The following is an 8,648-nucleotide window of genomic DNA, read 5'->3' on the forward strand; positions in this document are numbered from 1 at the left end:
ATATACATATCGATATGGAAATATATCAGTATATGTGTCATATACACACTTATATACATGCATGGGCATACATATGACATTTTATGTACACCCAGGGCATATACAAGTACCTATGTCATACATACAGGCACACATGTAGACACATGTCTACATGTAAACACACATTGTACACATATACCTATGGATACAATCATATATGACATATATACATGTAGGCTGTGGACATATATAAGTGTGTATGACATTTTATATACATATACACACAGAGACACATATTACATATAACATTATATATGCATACATATAGACATGTGGGTGCATAAGTATATATGACAGTTACATATATGGACATATATGAGTATATATAGCACATATACATATGCATATATGAACATATATCAGTAAATATCTCATTATATACATATATACACATAGACATGTGTGAGTATATATAACATTAGATAAATACGCATAGAGACATGCAGATACACATAAGTGTATATGATATTATATAGTTATACATACGAACATGCATAGGTATATATGGAACATAACTGTGTGTACATATATACACATGAAGACATATCAGTATGTCATCTATGCATACACATATAGACATGAAGGTGTATATCAATGTATATGTCATATATACACACATACATGCATGCATGGGCATATGTGGCATTTTACATGTACACAAGGCATATACAAGTAGACACTGCCTATACACCTACATACATGTGGGCATCTATAATTATACATGCCATGTGTACATGTATACATATAAGTATATGCCAAATAAATCCATGATAAGTTGAGGGGAGGAACACGAGAAGCTGGGAGGGTGGGGGGAGGAGAATCCCATCCCTCCACTAACCCTCAGTGCCTTAGAAGGCAGTCCTCCTGAAGGCACATAATTACAACCCTACAGTTAATCTGGGGCCAGTTTCTCCAGTTTAGCTGACTCAGCTGGTCCTGGGAGGGAGGATAAAATCGGTCAACAGGACTTTATTTGATTCAATTCAGCAAACATTTATAAAGCACTTTCTCTGTAGGAGGCATTCTGTGGAGCTCTAGGAATAGAAAGACAAAATGAGCTAGAGTCTGCCCTCAAGAAGTTTACCATCTCCTGCAGGAACATTTGAAACCTTTCTTACTTGGTGGAAGCAGCCTGCCCTCCCCTGGTACTGCCTGTGAGGACCCAGGGGCAAGTCAAAGTTATGATGAGATGTCAGAGGGGAGGGAGGCCACAGGTGAAGGAACCCTGAACTCAAACACAGGAATGGGTGTTTCCCAACTGGGTGATTCAAGCAGCTCTCTGAGGCTAGAAGTTTGAGGTGAGATGGGTGCAATGCCGGGAAATCACAACGCCTTCATTATCAAGTGGCTGACATGCTGCTCAGGACAGAACTACCAACCCCTGGAAGGTAATGAGACCTCAGTAAGGGCTGGTGGATATTCCAAAACTCCTCTAGTTCCATTGGGGGATGAGGAGCAGTGAGGAGGGGAAGAAGAAAAGAGAGAATCTCTCTCCTTCCTTCCCCTTCCTCAGGAGATTCTCTCTCAGAAGCTGACTAGCCTGGTCTAATGCTGGAATGCAGGATTCCAAACTGCTTACTGAGTTATACCCAGGCCTGGCAGTCAGTCTAATTATTTTTGACTATCACAAAGAGTCAGCTAGGTGGCTCAGTGGACAGAGTGCCAGACCTGGAATCAGGAAGACCAGAGTTCAAATCCAGCTTCAGACACTTATTGGCTGTGTGACCCTGGGCAAGTTACTTAACTCTGTTTGCCTCAGTTTCCTCATCTGTAAAATGAGCTGAAGAATGAAGTGCCAAACCATTCCAGTATCTTCACCAAGAAAACCCCAAATGGGGTCATGAGGAGTCAGACATGACTGAACAGTAACAACTTCCGGATTCCAGGCCTGTGCATTGTCCACTGCACCACACAAGCAGAAGTCATGGTGTAAACCACTCTTTTGGTTCTACTTTTGAAGAACTGGGTTCACATCTCAGGTCTGTGAGTCGTGTGTAACTGTGGGCAAATTCACGTCCCCTTTCTGGGTCTCAATTTCCTCAAAACTGTAAAATGAGGGGATTGAAGTAGATAACTTCCAAGGTCTTTTTCATCTCTAAATATTTGCCCACAAAACAATGCTAGAAGTCAATAAAACTCTGATTAATTGTAAAAAGTCTAGAGAACAGGTAATGAAAAATACTTCTGTCCTCAGCAATTCAGTTGATTTCAATTAGATTCAGCAAAACAAAGGATAGTATTCTCCCCCCTCATCAGCGGTTTTATCTGTAAGAAAAGTTCCTAAATCAGTTCTTTCAGAGATTGTCTATGCACTAAGTGGTAGCTCTAAATAGCATTTTATACACTGCCTGGCCATGAAGAGGCATTTACATACTGTTGGTTTTTTTTTTTTTTAAATCTCACCACAAACCCAACAGTGTGACTGACTTCAAGGATCTGTGACTTCATCTGTGTGGGTCTTCCCTTTGCTGACAGAGATTACAACCCACTCCACATGCTGCAGACAATTTACTGAGTAATCATTGCCAAAAGAAAAATGAAATTGTTATATGTTGGCCAAGCCTCTGGTGATGAGCTTCCCCAGATTTAGCAAGGCTAGCTGGTACTTGGCCGAAAGGTACATAAGCCATGAGGGCTCAGAGCATTTCCAGCTTAGTAGAGGCTGTTTGTGGCATGTTCTGACATGGATTGTGAGAAAAAAGGGTCACCTCCATGGCACCTTGGGCAGAGGTCACTGCAATTAAAAACTCAAAAGCCATCTTGAGCAGGCTTCATGGAAATATTATTTCCAGAATGACGGATATAAGAACCCTTCTGTACTCTTTCTTGATAAGACAACATATGGAATATTGGGTTCCCTACTGCATGCCAAATTTTAGGAAAGCTGTTGACAAGCTGTAAAAATGCAGAGGATATGACCAGGAGAGCATAGTTCCTGGAAACTATACCACCCCACAATCAATTGACAGAACTGGGGATGTGTAGGCTGGAGAAAAGAGGACTTAGATGGAAGTAGAGTGAAGAAAGCACATGAAAGCTATCTTCAAACATCAGAAGCGTTGAAGGGGGATGAAACTGGGGGATACAGGAGAAATTTACGCAATGTAAAAACACAAGATATCAACAAAAAACCTTTTTTTAAAGGGATTAAATGTATTTGGCTTGGCCACTGAGGGCAGAAGTATGAAGTGAAAGCTACAAAAAGGCAGATTGTGACCACATTTAAAGAAAGATTTCCTAATAATTACAGCTACCAAAAAACCACGATTGGCTACCTAGGCAGGTAGCAAGTACCCTTCCACTGGAGGTCTTCATATGCAAAAGCTAGATGACCTCTTGTCTATCTGAATTCATTCAGAGAGTCACTGAACCTCTGAAGTCTTCCAACTCTGAAATTCTATGAACCCTAGTGGGTTAATGATTATTTCTATGCAGGTGACCACAAATTTCTCTAACCTAACTCCATCTCCAATTACCTGTTAGACATCTCCACCTAGATATCCTGTAGGCATCTCAAACTCAAAATTTCCCAAATGAAATTCATTATCTTCTCCAAATCTCATCCTTCCGTTGTCATTTCTAAGTGAAGCTACCACCAATCTTATAGGCAGCCAGTCTCACAACCATGGCAACAACTCTTTCTTCTTTCTCACTCCCTACATACTAGTCTTGTCAGTTCTACCTTCACAGAATCATTCCCTTTCATCAAACTCTTTGCTCCATTTACATGACCACCCTCTTTCCTCCAATTCAAGCCTTTTTCCTCTTTGCCCTGGTCTATGACTCCTAATTGAACTCTCTGATTCTAGTCTCTCCCCTCTCTGTCTCTGTCTCTCTCTCTTTCTGTCTCTCTGTCTCTGTCTTTGTCTCTCTCTCTGTCTCTGTCTCTGTCCCTCCCCTCTTCGATGTATTCTCCTAAAAGCTCCCAAAAGAATTCTCCCAAAAACACAGGTCTGACTACATAACTCCTTTACTTAAAGATCTTCAGTGGCTTTCTATTGCCTCTAAGACCCCAAACCTGGAATTCCATCTCTCACTTCTCTGCCCTCACACAAGCTGGTCCCCTCACCAGGAAGGCCCTTTCTCCTCCTTTTTATCTCTTAGAAGCCTAGTTCCCTTCACGGTTCATTGCCCTAATGTTGGAGTCTTCTCCATCCTCAATTTATCTGTTTGTTATTTTTCTTTTTACTAGAGAGGGCTCAAACATAGCTGGACAACATCTACTTAAGAAAGTTCAGGAATATGGCTAGACTTGGGGGGGCGGAGAACATTGGCCCTGATTTGGGCATTTAAGATTTGTTTCTGTAGCTCTTCCCCTCCCACTCATTTGCTAGAGAATTTTGGGACTGAGACACTGGGGAGGGCCCTAGAACCAAGAAAGTCCTTGACAGTTTTCTGGAAGAAAACAGAGGGCAAACGGGAGCAGTTTAGCATTTGGAAATTAAACGTGAACTTTCTGGCCTAAAGACAGATGGTGACTTCTGATAGAAATGTGGCTATAAGAACCAGATAATACAGTGTCAAAGACATGCTTAAACTAGCTGGGGGAGCTCTGGCTCAGAGTTCCGAAGAGCTTGGATGGAGGAGCAATGAATCACCTTTTGGAAAGGTAAGACCCATTTCAGCCCACGGGTGGAGATACAGAAGAGGTTCCTTCTGGGAGGAAAAGCCCAGGAAGATTTTCTCTCTAGTGTTAGATGTGTTAGCATTTCGGCCTTCTTAAAAGAACCATGACAGCGAAGCTTCTTAGTTTTATTCTAAAAAAGCGCTAACAGAGTCAACTTCTCCTTCCATGCCAAGTGCCAGCACCTTAGCTGTGTTCTCTAGCTAAAGGTGGAAGCTGGCAAATCTGCTACAACTTCAAAGCCAGTAAAGGAGTGCCTGGAAGTGACCAGCAGTGGACACAAAACCGATGGAGCACCACTGGGCAGCAGCCAGGAGTAACACTCAGCAGATACTGCCCACACGGGACCATCTAGGAATGGGATGACAGTAGAAGACACCAGTGACCCCGTGGCACCAGTGGCATGCATGAGTTACCCCTCGGCATACAATTAATTGTGTTTTCTTGCTTATTAGAGAAATTGAGCACATCATGCACCAGTTCAGGGCTCTTGAACCCTCATCAAGGGCCTCTCTCTCTTTTCCTTCCTTCCTTCCTTCTTTCCTTTTTCTCTTTCTTTGTCTCTCCCTTGCTCTGTCTTCTGTCTGTCTCTCTCCCTCCTCCCTCTCTCTCCTCCTCCTTCTTCTCTCTTTCTCTCTTCTTGCTCTTCTCCTATTCTGTCTCTGTCTCTCCCCTGCTCTGTCTCTCTCTGTGTCTCTCTCTCTCTCCTTCCTCTCCTCTGTCTCTCCAGCTCCCCCATATTCATCTATTCTCTCTAGGCAGATGACTCGCCAAACTACACATCCAGCTGTCTATGGAGCCTTAGCCTTGCATCTCTCTGCCTGTCTTTTCTAAATGAATGCCCCAAGGGCATTTCTAACCCTTGTCTAAAACAGAACTCATTACTTTTCCTTCCTCCTGTCAAAAAAAAAAAAAACCCACAAAAACTTGATTATGTGTAGAAACCAATTTGTTAGTCACATTTTATTTATGTGCTGCTGGAAGGGGAGCTCCAAGAACTCAGAGAAATAGACAAAAAAATACCAGAAATACCAAATACTGTGTTTTCAGATCATAATGCAATAAAAATTATATTTTAAAGAGCCTTTAAAAGAATTAAAAAATAACTGGAGAAGAGATCAAAGAAAAGGGAAAAGGACCTATCTGTAAAACAAAATTTGGAGGCAGCTAGATGGTTCAGTAGATAGAGCACTAGGCCTGGAGTCAGGAAGACCTGAGTTAAAATTTGGCCTCAGATGCTCACTAGCTATGTGACGCTGGACAAGTCACATAACCTCTGTTTGTCTTCATCCACCAGAGAAGGAAATGTGAAACCACTACAGTATCATTGCCATGAAAACCCCATCCAGGGTCACAAAGAGACAGAAACAACAGAAGAAATTTATAGAAGCTTTTTTTTTATGGTAGAAAATAATTGGAAATTAGGGAATGACTGAACAAGCTGTGGTATATGAATGTAATGGAATGCTATTACGCTAGAAGAAATGACGAGCAGGATGGTCTCAGAAAAACCTGGGAAGTCTTATATGAACTGATGCAAAATGAAGCAAGAATGTTGTATACAGTAATAGCAATATTATAAGGATGATCTAATGTGAAAGACATAGCCGTTCTGATCAAGGCAATGATCTCAGAGAATTTTAAAGGACCCATGGTGAAAAACACCTTCCACCTCCAGAGAAAGAACTGATGAACTCTAATTACAGATTGAGCATATTGTTTTCATTTTCTTTGTTTTTCTTAGGGTTTTTTTTTTTTGCTGTTGTGTTTTCTTTTGGAACATGGTTAATATGGAAATATGTTTTGCATGACTTCACATGTATAACTGATATCATGTTGCTTGCTTTCTCAAAGGGTGAGAAGAATGGAGAGAATGTGGCACTCAAATTTTTAAAAAATGAATGTTAAAATTGTTAAATATGTAATTAGGAAATGTTTAGCAAAATAAATTTAAATTTTTCTTAAAGTATTTGGACACTAAAAATCAACTAGTGATTCAAAGAACAAATTACTGAAATGATACAAAATTTCATCAAAGAAAAAGACAATAATGAGACAACAAAGTAAAATTTATGGGATACAGCTAAAATAGTTCAGTGGGGGAAATTTATATCTTTAAATGTTGTCATTAACAAAAAGAAAGAACAAATCAATGAATTAGGTCTGCAGTGCTTTGTTTGTTTTTTAAAGCTTGAATAACAATAAATCAAAAATCCCCAACTAAATAACAAAGTAGAAATTAGGAAAATTCAGAAGATTAATAGAATTGAAAACAAAAGGGCCACTGAATTGATAAATAAAATGAGCTGGTTTTTTAAAAAAAAATTAATAAATTAGGTAAGCTAGCTGACCCAATTTTTTAAAAAGAAAGAGGAAAACCAAATTATTCATACCAATAATGAAAAAGGAGAACTTACAATAATGGAAAAGGAAATAAAGGAAATTATCAGAAACCATTTTGCCCAGGTATATGATATCAAAAGTGATAACTTGGAGGAAATAGCTGAATACTTAGAAACAACATAAAATACCCAGATTAACAAAAGCATAAATAGGCTTCTTAAATCACCTCAGATTAGAAAAAGAAGTTGAAGAAGCAGGAAATTAATTTCCAAAGGAAAAAATTCCCAGGACCAAAAGGGATTTACAAGTGAATTTTGCCCAAAAATGAAAGGTTAATTCCATTACTATATAAACCATTTGCAATAACAGGAAAATTCCCTTCCAATAAGATTATATGGTAGTGTACTTAGAAAACTCTGGAGAGTCAAATTTAAAAAAAAAAAACTAATTGAAATAATTAATAACTTCTGCAAAGTTGCATGGTATAACATAAATCTACATAAATCATCAGTGTTTTTAATATATAACAAACAAAACCCAGTAGGAGGAAGTACAAAGGGAAATTCCATTCAAAATAATTACAGAAGCCATAAAGAATTTGGGACGGTATCTACTGAGATTCACTCAGGGACTATATGAATCTAACTCAATAGTTCATAAACTATAAAAATTATGCTCCAACTATGTGCCAGGTACTGTGCTTGGCACTGGGGATACAAATAAGAAAAAGGTTATCTCTGGAAAATGGAGAGTTAGCTGCAAAGTTCTGAACCCTCCATCAAAGGAGGTTTGGGAGGAATTTATTGCTACATCCTGAGGCAGTTGAGCATAGTGAGGAGGAAAGTGAATTAAAATTCCAAGCTGATTAGATTTCTAGTGATGAGCTTATCCTGGGGGAGGCTGGATATTTCAGCGGAGTCAGAACCGGGTAAAACAACTGATGGCAAAGGGAGAGAAACTCCCATTTAAATAGAGCCCGTGTTGGGCGTGGGGAGTAAATAGGGAGGAGGTGTCAGGTCATGCTTGGTTACACTGAGAATGTAATAACAACAACGAAAACATTTCTATTAAATTAATGTGTCTCAAAACTCTTTGCAAACATGTAGACCTTAATTACTGGAGACGCATGCATTGCTCGTGGGTAGGACGAGCTAATATAACTCAAATGACAATACCTCCTAAATCTGTTCACTTATTCGGTACTGCACCAGACTCCTACAAGATTATTGTATAGACGTAGAAAAAAAAAATGAAAATGGATACCAATGAAAAAAGGTGGGAGTAGGCGCTTCCCTTACTCTCCCCTACCCCATCTGGGAATTCCCTCTGTAAGGAAGTCTTGGGTCTCTGCCCCCTCCTCCATCAGTTTCATGAATGTGACTGGATCACTTCCTAATTCCTCTTTGCCCCACAGCGTCCAGGACCGCACCTCGCTTTCCACGCGTTGGACCAGGGACGCGCAAGGATGGAATTCACCGGGGCAATCCCGAGGTGCGCATAGGGCGGCGGCTGCAGGCGTCAGGAGAGCAGAGCTGCCGGCGGAGAACCGCCATGGCGGCAGGGGGCGCTGCGCCGCCAGACAGAAGGCGACCCCTCTCGGGCGCCGTCGTAACCGGCGCAGGCGCAGTCGCATTCTGATGCC

Source organism: Vombatus ursinus, unplaced genomic scaffold, assembly GCF_900497805.2.
Source record: "Vombatus ursinus unplaced genomic scaffold, bare-nosed wombat genome assembly UNPS02014822.1, whole genome shotgun sequence".
NCBI lineage: Eukaryota > Metazoa > Chordata > Mammalia > Diprotodontia > Vombatidae > Vombatus > Vombatus ursinus.